This window comes from Mus caroli, chromosome 15 (genome assembly GCF_900094665.2).
Source record: "Mus caroli chromosome 15, CAROLI_EIJ_v1.1, whole genome shotgun sequence".
Classification (NCBI taxonomy): Eukaryota; Metazoa; Chordata; class Mammalia; order Rodentia; family Muridae; genus Mus; species Mus caroli.
In genome coordinates, this window is record NC_034584.1 from 70727478 (window position 1) to 70745302 (window position 17825).

Consider the following 17825-nt stretch of genomic DNA (forward strand, 5'->3'; position numbering starts at 1 on the left):
GCAGCTCTGGAGCACTTCTGAAACTGAGCACATGCCAGGGTGGAGAGCATGCTCCCAGCAAAGCCAGAGACTGACGCTGCCCCACCAGGCTCCCTCCTGACTCAAAGACAAAGAGAATGACTGGGCCAAAAAGAAGACTACAAATAAGACTTCACAGAGAAGCTGACAGAAAACTGAGAAGACAGGGTCTGAAGCAGTTATATGCTAGTATGGAAAACAAGGCAAATGAAAAAGAAGTACTGTACCCCAAAAGCAGCAGCAGTGTAAAGCAGACACAGCAGCCTGGGAGTCCCTAAGAACTCGGGAGTCCCAAGAACAGGGTCCACCAATATGAGGATCTGATAGCTGGTGAGACAACCTCAAGCTCTGCACAGCTCCTGGTGTCTCTGCTGCCAATGCTGAGGGAGCTTAGACTTCTTGTTACCAGGAAAGCAGCTATTTCTCCCCTCAACCCCCCTCTCTCTCATCTTTTTCTTTCTGAGGCAGGGCCTTTCTATATACAGTCCTGGCTATCCTGGAACTTGCTATGTAGACTAGGCTGGCCGGGAACTTACAGATCTCCCTGCCTCTGCCTCCCAAGTACTGGGATTAAAAGCATGAATCACTGTGCCCAACTACTCCCTCTGCAAACAAACGTACAGTCACAGAGAGCCCCCATGACAAGCTATACCACTGCTTACACCACTTGCTGGACAGACAGACTCTATTACTCAGGTGCACCAGCCTTCAAGATGAGACTTCCTGTAGGAAATGTATACTAGATATGATACATCGTTGAGATTGGACAAAAGGCACAGTAAATCAGTAACTATCCTGTCTTGTCTAATGCTTATGTGGACTTAACACAGGCTAGAGTCATCTGAGAGGAGGAACCTCAATTGAGAAAATGCCTCCTAAGATCCAGCTGTAGGCAAGCCTGTGGGATTTTTTTTTTAAATGATTAATGTGGGAGGGTCAGGCCACTGCTGGGGTGGTGGTCCTGGGTTCTATAAGAAAGCAGACTAAAAAGTCATGAGAGCAAGCCAGTAAGCAGCACCCCTCCCATGGCCTCGGCATCAGCTCCTGCCTCCAGGTTCCTGCCTGCTTTGAGTTACTGCCTCAGTGGATTGTGATTTGGGAAATGTAAAACACCCTAAGACAGACCCCAGTGAGCGAGCTCTTATGAATGGAGTGGAGCGGTGGCATGGACTCTGTGTCCTCACGTACTCTCAGCTCAGCGTGTGACCCATCGTCTTCCCCAGCTGCTGCAGTTATCAGACACCCACTATGGCCGTGTAATGTCCCAGGTATTGACTACTCTTCTCATCTCTATCAGAATAAGGAAGATTCATTCTGACTCCTGGTTTCCATCTGTAGTGCTGAGGAAGGCATGGCATATGAGCATGGGGCAGAGGCTCTTCCCATGATGGCTGACCAGGAAGAAGAGATTGTGGCCAGCATCACAAGCCCTCTTTAAAGGCCTTAGTGGCCTCATCCATTAGCCATACCCCATCTCCTAAGTACCCCAGAGCCTTTAAAACGGTTCTGCAAGCTAGGGATCAAGCATTAAAACATAAGGCTACAGGGAACATTCCAGATTCACTCCATAATACCCAGCAAAGGCTTCGCAAATGCTCTTTCCTTGCAATTGAGGCTCACAAGGCTAAGGTCCATGTCCAAAGCCCAGTGTGTGTGCCCTCCAGTTCTGAAGGCTCTAGTGCTCCCACAGAGTCCTTCTGATACATCCCTCTGCCTTGCCTTCTTCCATTGGAAACCCCTTCCTCTCCAGTGCCCTCTCTGCAGCTGAGTGGTCCCCTTTCAACTGGACACAGAACCAAGCTGGGCCAATGGGTACTCTCTCATAGAGGCCACAAGTGGGGCTTGTGGTTCAGTGGGTAGAGTGCTGGCTTAGCACAAACAAAAGCCCTGAATTTGATCCCTAGTACTTCCTAAACTGGGGCAGTGGCACACAAGCCTATCATTCCTTCCTCTCCAGAGGCACAGGCAAGCTCAAGAACTCAGGGTCATTCCTGACCTCAGGCAGCTCTATCCCTCCTAGACATTAAGACACCACCAAAGCAGAGAAGAACAAAGGCATCGAGTGAAGGAGGCTGGCTGCAGCTAGTCTCCAGTGGCTAGACTCAATCACACCCGCTGACACTTCAATTCCCAGTGTACTGCTGGTGACCTCTGTTTTCTGAGTTCTTTCCAGAATTCTAGTTACAGAGCTGTTTAAGTCTTGCTTTTCACTTCCTATGCAGTATGGCTGGAATGTATACCCCTCAACATTTATTTACACACTGGGACCTAAAACCCACTGACGGTGTGAAGAGGGGGTGATCTGTGGCAGTGGTTGAGTGCACAGGGTCCTTTCCTTCTACCTAAGGACACAGAGGGTGTCATCGTGATCTAGTTAAGGACTTGTGGTTCTTTTGGTGCTGGCTGGATCCCTGAGACGCCACTGCAGAGGAAAAGGCCTAGCTGACAGAGTTTAGTCACAGCCTGCCACCCTACCTGGGCTGGAGCCCATACAAGGTACAAGGAACAGCATCCAAGCTTCCAATGGTCTTTGACTAATTGTCTTTCAGCATTTACTTTAGGAAAGCCAATGCTTTGAGCCTAAGCCTGTGGGTGATATGGCTTTCACCCTTTCTCTTCAAAAGAGTAACACTGCCTCTCCCTCACCTCACACCCTTCTAGCCAACCACATTTTGGTAAGCTTCTTTTAAAAAGATTTTACTGACATATTATGTGCATAACTTAAAACCCATTCATTTTAAGTGCACCATTCAATGAGTCCTATGAATGTGAATGTGCACTATCACCAATAACAAGAGTGCAGTGTCTGTGGCCACCATTGGGCCAGAGTCCTTTCTGACTTTAGCTTGGTCCTCTCTTTTTTTTTGTTTTTGTTTTTGTTTGTTTGTTTGTTTGTTTGAGACAGGGTTTCTCTGTGTAGTCCTGGCTGTCACTCGGTAGACCAGGCTGGCCTCAAACTCAGAAATCCGCCTGCCTAAGCCTCCCAAGTGCTGGGATTAAAGGCATGTGCCACCATCGCCCGGCGGTCCTCTCTTGATAGCATTGGTGACACCTGTTTCTAGAGTTCCTTTAACTATCCCACCACAACCTGAAAACATAAGCATGCCCACTTATGTGTTTCTTGTGTAGGAGCATAAAACTATGCAGGAGCTACAAGTTCCAATGAGAATGTGGTTCTCAGAGGATACGTGGGCTGGGCAATAACTGGGCATGTTCAACTGTTTGTAGTGCTTGTTACTGGGATAATTAAAATTTACATCTTATAGGTGCAATGACTATATACGCCAGCAGTATGCAGGAAAAACTAATTGCCCTGCAGATGCTCTGAAGGCAGCTACAGCTTCTGCAGCCGCCGCCATGCTCTGAAGGCAGCTATAGCTCCTGCAGCCGCCATGTCTCCGGAGATCATAAGATTTATTCTTCAGCATTAAATAAAAGGGACAGTGACTCAGGCAGACTGTAAGGACCAGCTAATGAGCACACTTGCATAGACCGTACCATCAGCTCCGGGACACTGTGCAGCAGAAACAAACCTACAAAGGCCACAAAGCAGGAACAGGAAAGCTAGCAATCCAGACGATCGAAGAAATTATAAAATATGTTCTTTAAATGAAAAGATAAAAATTCAACAAAACAGGAACTCAAATGCTGGGATTGTTACACTATATAGTAAAAATTAATCTTCTATTTGTGAAATTGTAAAGAAGGAAAAAGAAGTCTGTATTAGTTTTCCTGTTCATCTCAAATTGCAGAAATTATGACTACAATATATGTGCCTGTTAAGATGGAAAAGTTTGGGGCTGGAGAAATGGCTCAGTGGTTAAGAACACTGACTGCTCTTCTGAAGGTCCTGAGTTCAATTCCCAGCAACTACATGGTGGCTCACAACCATCTATAATGAGATCTGACTCCCTCTTCTGGAGTATCTGAAGACAGCTATAGTGTACTTACATATAATAATTAAATAAATCTTAAAAAAAGATAGAAAAGCTTTAGGGGTGTGTGTGTGTGTGTGTGTGTATGTGAATGTGGAAAGCCACTGTGTGTAGGGTTGATACTATCCACAGCTTTAGGCATCTGTAAGGGTCTTGATATGTGTCACCAAGGATAAAGAAACTATAAACTGTATCCCCATCAGATATAAATATGAATCTTTTATCAGTTCCATAACTTTCTTCAGCTAACAGCTCTTTAAATATTCTACTCTCCTATGTCTGTTCTACTTCCTTCTTCCAGGAGTAAAATCAAGTGTTTCATTTTCTTTTGTGATTGAGTCTTGGTAGGTAGCCCAAGCTGGTTTCAAACTCAATTTTCCTACATCTACCTGAGTGAATGACATTCAATCCTCCATACCTCAATCAACCTGTCTGTCATGACCCATCTTATTAACTGTCTTTGCTGTGTTCTTGATAGTTTTTTTTTCCAGTTACTTCATGGTTTTTCTCAATCATAAACAGACGTTTAATCTGTTGGTACAAAACCTATCAAGTTAGTGAATTTGAGGCTAACCTAGGATACATCAAAACTATCTTAGGAAGAAGGATAGAAGAAAAAAAGAAAGAAAGGATGGATGGAAGGACAGAAAGAAGGATGGATGGAAAGAAGGGAGGAAGGAAGGAAGAGAAGAGAAGAGAAGAGAAGAGAAGAGAAGAGAAGAGAAGAGAAGAGAAGAGAAGGAAAGGACAGATGAGAGGAAGAACAAAAGAAAAAAGAACAAAGTGAATGATTTTCAAAAATTAATCACTGAAATTGAAGAAATACCTTAACATTTGTTCTCTACAGCATTTATTTCAAGTGCCATGCAGAAAATATAAAAATCTTTTCTGACAAAATGCAGACCAAAGACTCTGTGTCTCATTAGGTCCCTGGTTGCAGGATTTTGCTAACTACTGACAAGCTCCAACAAGCTGTCATTCCATCTGTGGCTGCTGGGATCCTCATAGCACACTTACAAAGACCACTGCCACGAGGACTGGGAAACTGGGGAAGAAAACAAACCACTGCACCATTGCAGTAAGGAGTGGCATCCTCCCCACGCCCTCCTACGCACACTGGGAGAGACGAGCATCCTCAAGATGCTACTGGGATCAGATTATTTTCACTTTAGAGGATCATCAACTTCAGCATCCTGAGACGTTATGTTCTTGTTTCCATCAATCTGAGGATAAGAGCTGTTCCTTGACCTATGATGAGTTTATATCCCTATAAACTCATCCTAAATTGAAATGTAATTAAGTAAAAATACACTATATGTGTGTGTGTATCCATATCATATATACACACATATAAAATCTCCATCCATGAGCATGCCTATCTGAATCTTTGCCCTGTGGCCAGACACACACCCAAGTCTTCACTGAGGAGGCCCATTGGAACACTCAGCAGTTGTCTCTGTGCATCTGTGGGAACGCCATTCAGACCCTTCCCAAGCTGCTCCTCTCACACCCCATGGTCATCCTCTGTTCTGTTTTCACCACGTTCCCCATGACCACTGTCTATATTGTACACTGTCCCATACTAGCCCTGGCTCATTGCTCTATGACATTGGCCCTTGGCCAGTCATGTACCCACACATCTCTTGCTGTCCAGCTTAGACTTGACCTTTGAAAGCAAAGCCCAAGGAGAGAATTTGAGGGTTATCTTCAAGAAATAAGCCAGCAAAGAGATGTTATTCTGGGTCCAACCTAGTGCCTCCATAGAAGGGCTGGCTTTATAGGAATTTGAGAGGCCCAGAAGTATGCCCAAGATAAGGAGCCTGGTGCATTAGTTGCAGCCAGGTCCTCACTGACTGCCCTAGCTTGTGCACATTCACACACACCAATGTGGGCATTGACCCACAACCTTAGCCTTAGGAATGTAATGCTGAGCACCGGCCTCCTTAGTCCTGCTGTGAGCCACAGGGCACACTCAGCTGCATACCCAATCTCTCACAGGAGCTAAACACACACAGAGCCACAGCAGCCTTCAGAACAAAAGGGACAAATTGTGCTGTTTAAATCTGTGGCAACCTCTTACAACAGCCAGAAGAACTCTTATGCAAATGTCTTCCTCCGGGATATTCTATCAATTATTCCTGTCCTTCCTCAATTCCTATTTAAACACTTCTCCATTTAAAAGCAGGAGTACAGAGATGTAGTTCCTTCATCCTCTGCCAACAGGACCCTGTGGCCACCATAGGGCCAATCTTGCCCCTTCTGATGTTGCTGCAACCTTTACATCCTGGACCATGAGCTCTGCTCTTTCAAAGACACCAGTGACCACGAAGTTGTTAAACCAGTACTCAAGAAGTTAGAAAGGACCGAGATTTCTCAAGTTGCAACACCCAAGACATATGAGAAAAAAATGTAAAATTAGTCGAAATTTAAAATTTTATACTTCAAAATGCACCATTAAGAAAATAAAAAGATACCACTGGTAGTGGCACTAGCCTCTAATTCCAGCACTGGGGAGACAGAGGAAAACAGATCTCTGTGAGTTCGAGGTCTATAGTGTGAGTTCTAGGAAAGCCAAGGCTACACAGAGAACCCTGTTTCAAAAAACAAATTAACAAACAAACAAAAAGTGAAAAGATGAGGTTGGAGAGATGGCTCAGTGGTTGAGAGCATCTCCTGCTCTTCCAGGCTCTCTCTACCCTGGCTGTCCTGGAACTCATTATGTAGACCAAGCTGCTCTCGAACTCAAGAGATCTGCCTGCCTCTGCCTCAGAAGTGCTGAGATTAAAGGTACGCACACCACTACCCAGCTCTAGGCTCATCTGTTTTAATATTTGGCCTCTAGTTGGTGGAACTGTCTGGAAAAGGTAAGGAGGTGTAGCCTTGTTGGAGGAAATGTGTTTCTGGGGGTGGGCCTTGAGGTTTCAGAGGGCTCCTGAGATTCCTAGTCCTTGCTCCCTGCCTCAAGATTAGGATGTTCTAATGTATGAGAGAAGAATTAAAAAAAGAGTGCTCAGCTGTTCCTTCAACTCTGCTACTATGGACTCTTAGTCCTCTGAAACCATGTGTCAAATTAAACCCTTTCTTTATAAGTTGTCTTGGTCATGGTGTTTTATCACAGCAAAGAAAAGTTCTAAGACATGAAAGAAGCATGTGATTTGTCCTGTAAGTAAAATTGTTCCCAAACCCAGATGTGCTTTCAGAAGAAGGGCTGGAGGTTCCTGGGCCAGTTGTTCACTCTAAGTGAATCCCAGCTCCTTAGACTACACAGAACAGCCGCCCACAGAGGCCAGCACAGCTAAAGAGCCAGGCTGCAACCAGGAGAGAAGTGAAGGTGGGAGATGCTCAGTGGGTGAGCATCTACAACCCAAGGGTTGTAGCATGTGGTCTTCCACCTCTGTCAGGTGCTAGTTAACACCTGTAAGAGCTAGTTAACATTCCCTCAAAACAGACAGTAATAAGGGTCCTTGGACCCCACCTGAGATCCCATCCCCACGGGTAGCCATTTGTATGAAGTCTTGTCCTAATTACAATGTCTCAGGAAGAGCTAAAGTATAGAAGAGCTGAAGAAAGCTAATGGAAAGAAACGGGTGCACCATCTATACCAGTATGGAGAAGCACCATCCAAGTGGTGAGCGATCTCCCCGTGCAGCCACCGTGCTGCTCCCCACACTCCTGTAAGAAGCCCTCAACCTAAGCAAAGTAATTCAACAGATCCAATGGTTCCCCGGGATGGACTTTGGTGGAATGGTATTTTGTGTGCTAGAAAGAGTACTGCTTATATCTCTTCAGGAACACAATTATCAAAACAATGAGCATGACGACCTGAGTTTAGGTTCTCAGAATCCACATAAAAGTCAGATGCAGTGGCACAGGCCTGTAACCTCAGGTAGATGGAGACAGGCAGATCCTGAGGGCCTGCTGGAGCCAGTCTAGCCAAAACAATAAGCTCCAGATTCACTGAGAGAGTCTGTCTCAAAACGTGAGGCGGGGGAGGGGAGTGTTACAGTGAGACAGCTGAGTGGGTAGAGGCATTACTACCACGCCTGGAAGGACCTGCAAGGTAGGAGAGCACCAACTCTTGCAAGTTGTATTCTAACCTCAACACAGGTGCCATGGCACACACGTATACTCGCACGCGTGTACACACACACAATATGTGTACACATTCCCAAAATAACAATTTAAAACATTTTTTAAAAGGTGGACAGAATAAATAAAGACCACCAACACAGATTTCTGTCCTCCACATACACATGTACAGGTGAGCATACCTCCCATACATGCACACACGTGCATGCGTTACACACACACACACACAAATATGAAGGAAGACAAGAAAAATACCACAGCACCCTTTGGGGATCCCTGAAATCCAAGGCAAGGTTGCATGCTAAAAGATCAAGGAAGTCAGGCTGGAGAGATGGCTCAGCAGTTAAGAGCACTGACAGCTCTTCCAGAGGTCCTGAGTTCAATTCCCAGTAACTACATGGTCGTTCACTATGTCATCTGTGTTGGGATCCAATGCACTCTTCTGATGTGTGTCTGAAGACAGCTACTGTGTACTCACATAAATATAAATAAATCTAAAAAAAAAAAAAAAAAAAAAAAAAGATCAAGGATGTCACCCAAAGCAGAGAACAGGAGGCCTTTAGCTATTCAAGGTTCCTCAGTAGGGAGAAAAGGAGGAAGAAGCCAGCCTTTGTCACTTCACTCTGCTTTGTGGCTTGGAGCTAATGAGATCTGGCAAAGAGTTAAATACATGAGAAGGAAGTAGGAAGCTGCCTACTCTGTAGCACGCAGCCTTCTCTGTCCTGGACACTGTTTCTGCAAGGCTAAGTGATCTGCAGCAAGTCTGATGGAAAAGAGAGGCAGCTTTGGGGAGGCACAGCAGATAAGAGTCTTAGAAAACTCACCAAGAAGGCCACCTTCCCAGGCCACCCATGTAAGCACTCCAGGTCTGTGAAGGGCCGCCTAGGGAAGGGGACAGGAGGAGCAGTGATGTAGATAGAACTTTCTTTATCCCAATAGGAGGCCACTGCAGCTCAACGAAGCATAAAATAGAATCCATGAAAATGGTTGTCCTTGAGGAACCAGCAGAAAGGAGAAAGCAGCCCCAGGTGTAAGAGCCTTGTGTCGGAGGAGATGGCGGGATCAGGAAGAAGAGACAAGGTGAGACCCAAACCACAACAGGACACACCCCCACGGGTTGGCCAGGGTAAGCTGCTATGTGAGCGCAAAGTACAAAAAGTTAAGTTTTCACACTTACAGCTTTAAAACTGTCACCTCACTCAGTGGCTACCTGCAATGAATGGATGGTCCAGCACGGGACACCTGCACAGCAGGGACACTAGGAGGATGACATCAACTCTCTGACACTACATCAGTACAGCTGTGAGGCTGAGCTCTTGTGTCTTTCCCCCAGAGTGGTTAATTTTTTTAGTTTTTCTGAGTGATTTTTGTGTATGGCTAAAGTGAAAACCCACTTACAGACAGGTGGAAATCAAGGCGAAAGGAATTACAAAGCCACCTTAAGTGGCTCACAGCTGTAATACAGTACTCAGGAGGCTGAGGCAAGAGGATCATCAAAGTGCAGGGCTAGCCTAGGCTATATATTAAGCTGTAGGTTAGCCTGGGATACAAAGACTGTCTCAAAAACTAAAACAAGAGCAGGAGAAAAAGCTCAGTGTTGAGGGTACTGCTGCCCTTCTAGAAGAGCCGGGTCTACTGCAAGCAACACAGCAGCTGTCTGCGGCTGTAGTACTGGAGTACACACTACCCTCTCCTGACCTCTACTGCACCAGTCACGAATGCAGTGCACATACATACATGCAGGCAGACACTCATAAACAAATATGCAAATCAAAATATAGAAAATGCTTATATAAAAAGTATAACAGCAACAACAAAACCAGAAAGCACATTAGCAGGAGCTCACAGAACCTACAGGAAGCTAGAAAGTAAGTATCAGGCCTAGTGTGATACTTGAACTTATCTGCTCAGAAAGAGCTGCTACATCAAAGGCAGGAGCCCCTTCGAAGGGCACTACCCAACCTAACTCCTCCCACCATAAGCCCAGAACTGGTCTGCTCTGAATCACATTCCTACCTCCACCCACCAAAATGCCTACCACCAGAGAGACTCAGAAAACCAGGGCTGGCCTCTTCCTTCTCAGTGAATCTATAGCTAACGTTGCTGCTGGAGAAGCTGACCTAAAAATCTAAGAGCCATGCCATGCTGGTAGGAAGTCAGAGCTGTCAGGACTATGGTAGCACTTGGCTTCCAAGGAGTTCACTGAATACAGGCAGCAGAGAACTAGGGGTATTTTTATATTAATTGTGAGGTCAGGGGGACAGAGACAATCTTGTAGGAACCAGTTCTCTCTTTCCACCACACAGGTCATCAGGCTTGGTGGAAAGTGTACCTTTTTCTGCTGAGCCATCTCACAGGCCCAGGACTAGGGCCTCTAAAACAGGAAAGCCGCAAAGAGAGGCCCAGTTCTCCGTCTCTGAGGCACTTCCAGACTTCCAGTCCTAAGGGAACAACTCTGAGCTCAGAGTCAGCCACAGATGAAACCAGAATGCTTAGGAAGATCCCTAAGCATGTAGGCAGCAAAACAAAAAACAAAAAACAAAAAAACTGCACAAATACACAGGAAAACATAGTCAGAGCTTCGGGGCACAAGCAGCAACTTTACTTAAGTTAATTTCCCTCCTAAACAAAGGATAAAGTAAACGTTCTTCCAAGTCTGATCATCAAGGCTAAAGGTACAAGACCCTTGGTGAACACCAAGCAGGAAGACAACACCAGGGCTCCTGGTGACAACCAGACAAACCAATGGGGGGCAGGGGCGGGGCAAGAGATCCACCATTCCAGCACTCCTGCCCAGCAGCTCACAGCTAACTGGAACTCCAGCCCCAGGAGGTCCAATGCCCTCTTCTGGCCTCAGACACACGTAATTAATAAAAATTGTTTTTAAAAAGTGAGGGGAGGCTCTCTGACTTCTCTCCCCTGGTAGCAGCTTTCCTGCCTTGGCCCCTCACCCCTGAAAATGTATGCCGGCTCCAAGTTCGTCCCACTCCCTCATCTCAGCTGCTGTCTGCAGTGGAGTTGACGCAACCACAGATGCCAACAGATGAGAGCGCAACCACAGATGCCAACAGATGAGAGCCTCAGTGGCTTGGCGGTCCTGCGGCCTCTGACCTCACTTATCCCTAGCCGCAGCTTCCAAACCAGGGCCATTTCAAAGGACAGCGACACAGTTGCCAAGTTCATTGGAGCTGGGGCTGCTACAGTTGATGGGGTGGCTGGCTCTGGGGCAGGGATCGGGACTGGTTTTGGGAGTCTCATCATTGGCTAGGAACCCTTCTCTGAAGCAACAACTCTTCTACGCGATTCTAGGCTTTGCTCTCTCGGAAGCCATGGGGCTCTTCGCCATGTGATGCAGCTGTCTCTACTTCCAGCTCTCACGGATGGTTCTTTCGTGTCTCGTCTGCCCTGTATGGTCCTTTTCCTGTACCTCCCCAAGAAGGCTGGGGAAAACGCTTGGCTCAGGTTTGACAGAAAACAAATAAATACTGTAGTAGTAAGAAAAAAAAGTGATGGAGAAAACTTTGCTCTGTGAATATAATGCGCTGGCCTTTCCAATGCCAAGCAGAACATCCAATCTCTAAGTTTGTGCCCACTTAGGGCATTCTTGAAACATAAATCTCAGACACACCCGTGCTATCCCTCTCCCTCCTCCTCTCCTTTTCCACTCTCCCTCTCTTTCCTGTTGTTTTTTTTTTTTTAATCCAGAGTGACCGTGTTATAATAGGGTATTGATTATATAGAGCAGTGGTTAGTGGTACCTCTTAAATTTTCAGTAGCTCATCAAATTCCCCAGTATTTTTCTACTTATGCATTTATTAATTCATGTAAAAAATATTTCTTGTGGGGGCTGGAGAGATGGCTCAGGGCTAAGAACACTTGCTCCTGTAGAGGACCCGAGTCTGGCTTCCAGCGTTCACGTGGTGGCTAACTATAACTAACTGGCTTTAACTCCCGCTCCAGAGGCACCAATGCCCCTGCTGGCCTCCAGGACGTGGCATTCTCACGGTGCACATACCACATGCAAGTAAAACACCCACACATATACAATAAGAACAAAGAGATTTTCAATAAAAATTTGTTGTCCTCATACCAGGCTCTGAGCAGAGAGTGGTGAATAAAACCAGTGTGACCTGTGCCCTTTAAATAAGATAGAGACAATAAGAGGTAAATAGATAATTACAAACTCTGCATATATATCTATCTAAAGGAGTGTGTCCTTTTGAGAAGCACAGCAGGAAAAGATTTGCACTGAATTCAGTAAGGACCAACCTCAGCTCCAGACTACGACCCTGACTGAGAAGATGGTCAGACTCTGAAGGAGGGGGAGACCAGTACCTGGGGAGGGAAGAAGGGTTGTACCCAAGTGCTACCACAGAGCTTAGAAGCCTTGGAGGGAACGCTAAGATTATAAAGTCGGGGGCTGGAAAGATGGCTCCACAGCCACTCTGCCAGAGGATCCAGGTTTGATTACCAGAACCCACATGGCAGCTCACAACTTATTGTAACTCTAGTTCTAGGGGAATTCAGGCCCTCTTCTAACCTTCAAGGGCAATGCACACATGTGGTACACAGACATATATGCAAGTACAACATCAGAACACAGATGAAATAAATCTTTTTAAAAAACAAGATTGCAAATTTTATCCTATGAAAAAAGCCACCAAAGCATTCTAAGCAGGAGCTGCATGATACAATTTAAACTATCAACAAGGGCTGATGGGAGAATCAGCACTTCCCCGACCAGTCTGTCTGCATCCCTCATGTGATGACTGGACTAGGGGGTGGGGGTGGGGGGCACTATCCCTGGAAGCCAGCAAATTGCCCCTTTATCGGAGTCAAAGGCTGACCTCAGCCTCCAAGCTGTAGGGCAAGCCAGAGTACAGGCCAGAGGAAGAGCAAACGCACAACCACAGAGTGTGCGCCTGCCCACTGTGACTGGCGGTCCCTCACCCCTTCGCCTTTCTCTAGAACTTTCCCAGCTACCTCTGGTTCATCTTTCTACAGACCACTCCCAGGACTTCCTCCCAGTTTTGTTACCACACTCAAAACAGCAATTCCTTCCCTTTCTCAGCCCACATCCTTCTGAATAATTCATACATCTCTTAAGCTTTATCTACTCAGAAAGGAAAAAGAAAATGGAAATAACCAATCATCCCACAAAGCAGCAGAGTCTGCCATGGATGAGGATTCCATAAAAAAAAAAAAAATCAGGAAACAGTCTATATACAGATCGTCATATGTAACAGTAGCATTCCTTAAATATGCATATGAATGTCCTGCTAGCTCGTGGTGTGAACACCTTTAATCATATCACGCCAGAGGCAGAAGCAAGTGGGTATCTGTGAATTCTAGGCCAGCCTGGTCTACACAGTGAGTTCCAGGACAACCAAGGCTACATAATAGAAAAGACCGCGTCTCAAAAACAAAAAAGTAAAATAATCCCCCAAGTGTCCCAACACTCAGGTTTTTTTATTTTGGGGAGATTTATGTGTGTGTGTGTCTGTCTCTGTCTGTCTCTCTCTGGCAGGGTCTCACTATATACCACTCACTGACCTGGAACTCACTGTGTGGACTAGGTTGGCCTTCAACTCACAGAGATCCACTTGCCTCTGCCTGAGTACTGGGATAAGGGTGTGTGCCACCATGCCTGGCTCACTTGGGCTTTCAAACCTTCTTTCTACCATATTATGTTTTGGTATGAATGGGTGTGAACGTGCAAACCCACACATGTCAAGGGTCCACCGTGCAACCTTTCCATGACAGCTCCTTCTGAGAAACATGGAAACCCATACACAGCTCCAAGAGAAAACGCAGCTCTTAATTCACGTTCCACACCCAACCAACCTGCCTTTGTGTCCAGACACAGGAAGACTGGCACCCTTTACTGCCTAAGACCCTGCAACACATCTGCAATGAGACGTATGCCAGTAGCACCTTGGGATCAGGATCCTCTACTCTTCAGAGACCCTGAAATGACAATGGCCTACCACGTGTACCATACCTCATCTGTGGAGCTGCAGGAGCTCTCAGCAGCACCTTTAGAACATGAGTAAGTTTTAGCTTTCCATCACTATAATGAACTATCCAATCATCATTACCTTATAGGACAGAGAATTATTGAGGGTTGGGGAGATGACTCAGTGGGTAAAGTGCAAGCCACACAGGCATGAGAACTTGAGTTCAGAACCTCAGAACCCATAGAAATCTGGATGCAGTAGCATACATCTTTAGTTCCAGTGATCCAGACTCCAGATGGGAAGCAGACAGGAGATTCTCCAACACTGAATGGGCTAGTTAACCTGATGTGTACAGAGTGAACAAAAGACCCTGTCTCAAAAACAAGGTGCAAAGCATGGAAGACCACCAGAGTTTTCCTGACCTCAGCATACTCACTGTGTGCATGTGCCCATACTCAAACACACAAAGATTTAAAGAACAAGAGGAAGCCAGGCATGGTAGTGCATGCCTTTAATCACAGCAGCACTCACAAGGCAGAGGGGCTAGATCTCCGTGAGTCTGAGGCCAGCCTAGTCTATGTAGCAAGTTCCAGGCCAACCAGAGCTGCTCACCCAGGGGGCAAAGGGGGTTTGTGTACCATTCTAGAAAGATGGGCTATTGCTTTGAGCCTCCAGTGGGGATGCCAGAAGGCAATAGTAGGATGTGTGTCAGAGCAACCTGTTCCTACCAGAAGCCAGACATCTGAAGATGAGTCACAGTCCTGCAATCCCCTTTCGATACATAAGGATCTTACTTGTTAAAGGTCTCCCGTTCCAATAATGCCACTGTGAGGATCAAGCCTTTACACAAGAGCCCTTGTAGGACATTCAAGACCCAAACTGCAGGGCTGAGCATGAAAGTCCAGACCTTTAATTCCAGCAATCAGGGGAGGCAAAGGCAAGTGGAGCTGTGAATTTGAGGCCAGGTTGGTTTATATAGTGAGTTCTAGGTCAGCCAGAACTACAGAGTGAAAGAATGGGGGGAGAGGGAGGGAGGGAGGGAGAGAGAGGGAGAGAGAGGGAGAGGGAGAGGGAGAGGGAGAGGGAGGGACAGGGAGAGAGAGGGAGAGAGAGGGAGAGGGAGAGGGAGAGGGAGGAGAGGGAGGAGAGGGAGGAGAGGGAGGAGAAGAGGGAGAGGGAGAGGGAGAGGGAGAGGGAGAGGGAGAGGGAGAGGGAGAGGGAGAGGGAGAGAGAGATCCAAACTACAGTACAAATCAAGTGTGTATGTGTGTTGGGGGGGGGGTCTTGCCACCACCATTGATCCTTCACTACCATGGCCGGTCAAACACTCCATGTCATCCTACATTCACCTCCCCAAAGCTATGCAAGTAAAACCCCACTTATCCTAACCTCCTAAATATGACCCTCCAGCCTGGACAACACAATGAAGCCCAGTGTCCAGCTTCCTGGCTTCTTCCTCATGGTGCCTTGGATCCCTGGCATACTTACATGCCAGAACAGCATCCTTGGCTCAGCCAGAGTTCCCCTTTCTGTCTCTGCAGTTAAATACAACCACAGAAAAAGGAACTGAACAGTCTGTGTCCCCTTCCAAGCCCCAATATCAGTCATGTGTGGGCTGCGTGAGTATCTTTCCCAGCCCTTTTCATGCTTTATTTTAAAGACAGGGTTTCTCTCTGTAGGCCAGGCTGGCCTCACACTCAAGAGGTCCGCCTGCTTCCGTCCTCCAAGCACTGGGGTTAAAGGCGTGTATCACCACCAGGCATTCTTTCTATCTTAAGATCCTCTTTGCCTCTTCTTACTCTTCACTGCGAGCTCTCACAGGCTAAGTGGCCACCTACTCCGTCCCCACAGGAGCTTCCGCAATCCTCTCTTCTACTCAACTACCATTTCTTTCTCTCTCGGAATTATTGCCCCTCTGCAGAAAGCATTCTGAAAAAATATCTTCACTGTCCAGCTATAACTTCTATCCTGTGTTCTCCAAAACACATTCCCAAACATGCTTTGTCCTCTCCTTTATATCTCCAAATCTCCTCTTCCATATCATCAATAGCTCTGACACTGATCCAACAGCAGTTTCCCATCTTACTCACCTTACCTCACAGATGAGCACATCTGCACTCCCATTACCAACCTCAGATTATTCCCTCCACCCTGTTATCCAGGGTGGACTACTCCTTCCTTTCCCTTATGTGCCACGCATAACACCTTCCCTTTAACCTTTTTCAGGAGATAAAGAACTTTGTCATGCAAAAAATGAAGACTTGAATTTGCACCTTAAAACTCATATTTGAAAAATGAGCTGGAGAGATGGCTCAGCTGTTAAGAGCTCAGGTTTGATTCTCAGCACTCACACAGCTCACAGCCTTTTGCGACTTGTTTCAAGAGGATCCAATGCCCTCCTCTGGCTTCCACAGGCATCAGGCATGCACTCAGAAAAAAAAATCCATACACATAATAAAACGTTCTTGAAAAGAAAATTAGCCAGGCGATGGTGGCGCACGCCTTTATTCCTAGCACTTGGGAGGCAGCGGCAGGCAGATTTCTGAGTTCGAGGCCAGCCTGGTCTACAGAGTGAGTTCCAGGACAGCCAGGGCTACACAGAGAAACCCTGTCTCGAAAAACCAAAAAACCAAAAAAAGAAAAGAAAAGAAAATTAAAAAACAAAGGTATGGTATCATGTGCATGTAATTCCAGCCCTAAAGAGATGGGAGACAGGCAAATCTCTGGGATTCATGGGCCGGCCAGCCTAACATGATCAGGCAACTGAGGGATGACATGAGACTGACCTCTGGCCTACCCACACACACACTGACACACACAGAGATGAGAACATCATCTATGGAGTTCAAACTCTACACTCCCCATTAGCACGCTGGTGGAGTCCTGCTCCATGCTGCCTTCATGCTCCCTGCACGCGGAGGACAGCTGTAACTGTGGGCTTTGCCGGGTGTTCTCTTTCAGGAAGAGCTCCTCTTCCCCAGCTGCTATGTGCTCCTCAGCTCCAGTTCTGTTCCGATTCATGTTCTCTGTGAGTGAGGACACCTCAGTCCAGCCCTCCTCCACTGTGTCTGCCAGCAGGGCACAGGTTCACTCCTCCAAATGCAAGGACGGAGACATAGTGAGAGCCGAGACATGGTGAGAGCCGAGCCCCTCACAGAGACTTCTCAGCAGCCAGGAAATTTTCTAGACACATATTATACATTCATACCCGGGGCCAGGGAGGGAACAAGTGGCTCAAAGATGAGTGTGGTCGAAACAGAAAGCTCTGGCCTCATGACACTTGAACCTGAATACAAGTTCTTCTAATCAGTTGTGGGACCTGAGTCTGTCACAACCTTTTACAGCCATAGGTCAGGAGCGCTAACCACAAAACCTGTTCAGAGTAGAGGATATAATACCTAATGTATGCCCAGAACGGCATGTGGAATATATGAATCAGATTACAATGGTAATATGCAATGTTTGTTTTAAAATATCCTTCTAGACTCTACACACATTGACAGCGTCTCTGACAAAGCAAGGTTCAAGTCCTTCCAAGAGTACGTGCTCCTGAGGAAACCACATTTGTGACCCCGCCTCCATTTTTGAGATAGGGTTTATGTAGCCTCAGCTGGCCTCAAACCAGTATTGGGATTATAGGCATGTATCATCTCCCTAGTCCATAACCATCCCATTCCCTTTAACCTCCTCTCAAATGGAAAAGAAAAAGTTATTGAATTATTAAATTCCTGAAAACCTGCAAATAAAAGGTTAGAAGGAGCCGGGCGTGGTGGCGCACGCCTTTAATCCCAGCACTCGGGAGGCAGAGGCAGGCGGATTTCTGAGT

The 17825-nt window shown here is 46.5% G+C and overlaps 1 protein-coding gene and 1 pseudogene across 2 annotated transcripts in view; one reads left to right on the plus strand and one right to left on the minus strand.

Moving 5' to 3' along the window:
- Positions 1 to 17825, minus strand: part of Arhgap39 (Rho GTPase activating protein 39) — an 89830-nt gene that overhangs the window by 56667 nt on the left and 15338 nt on the right. The gene's annotated exons all lie outside the window — the stretch shown is intronic.
- LOC115029394 lies at positions 11114 to 11392 on the plus strand (annotated as a pseudogene).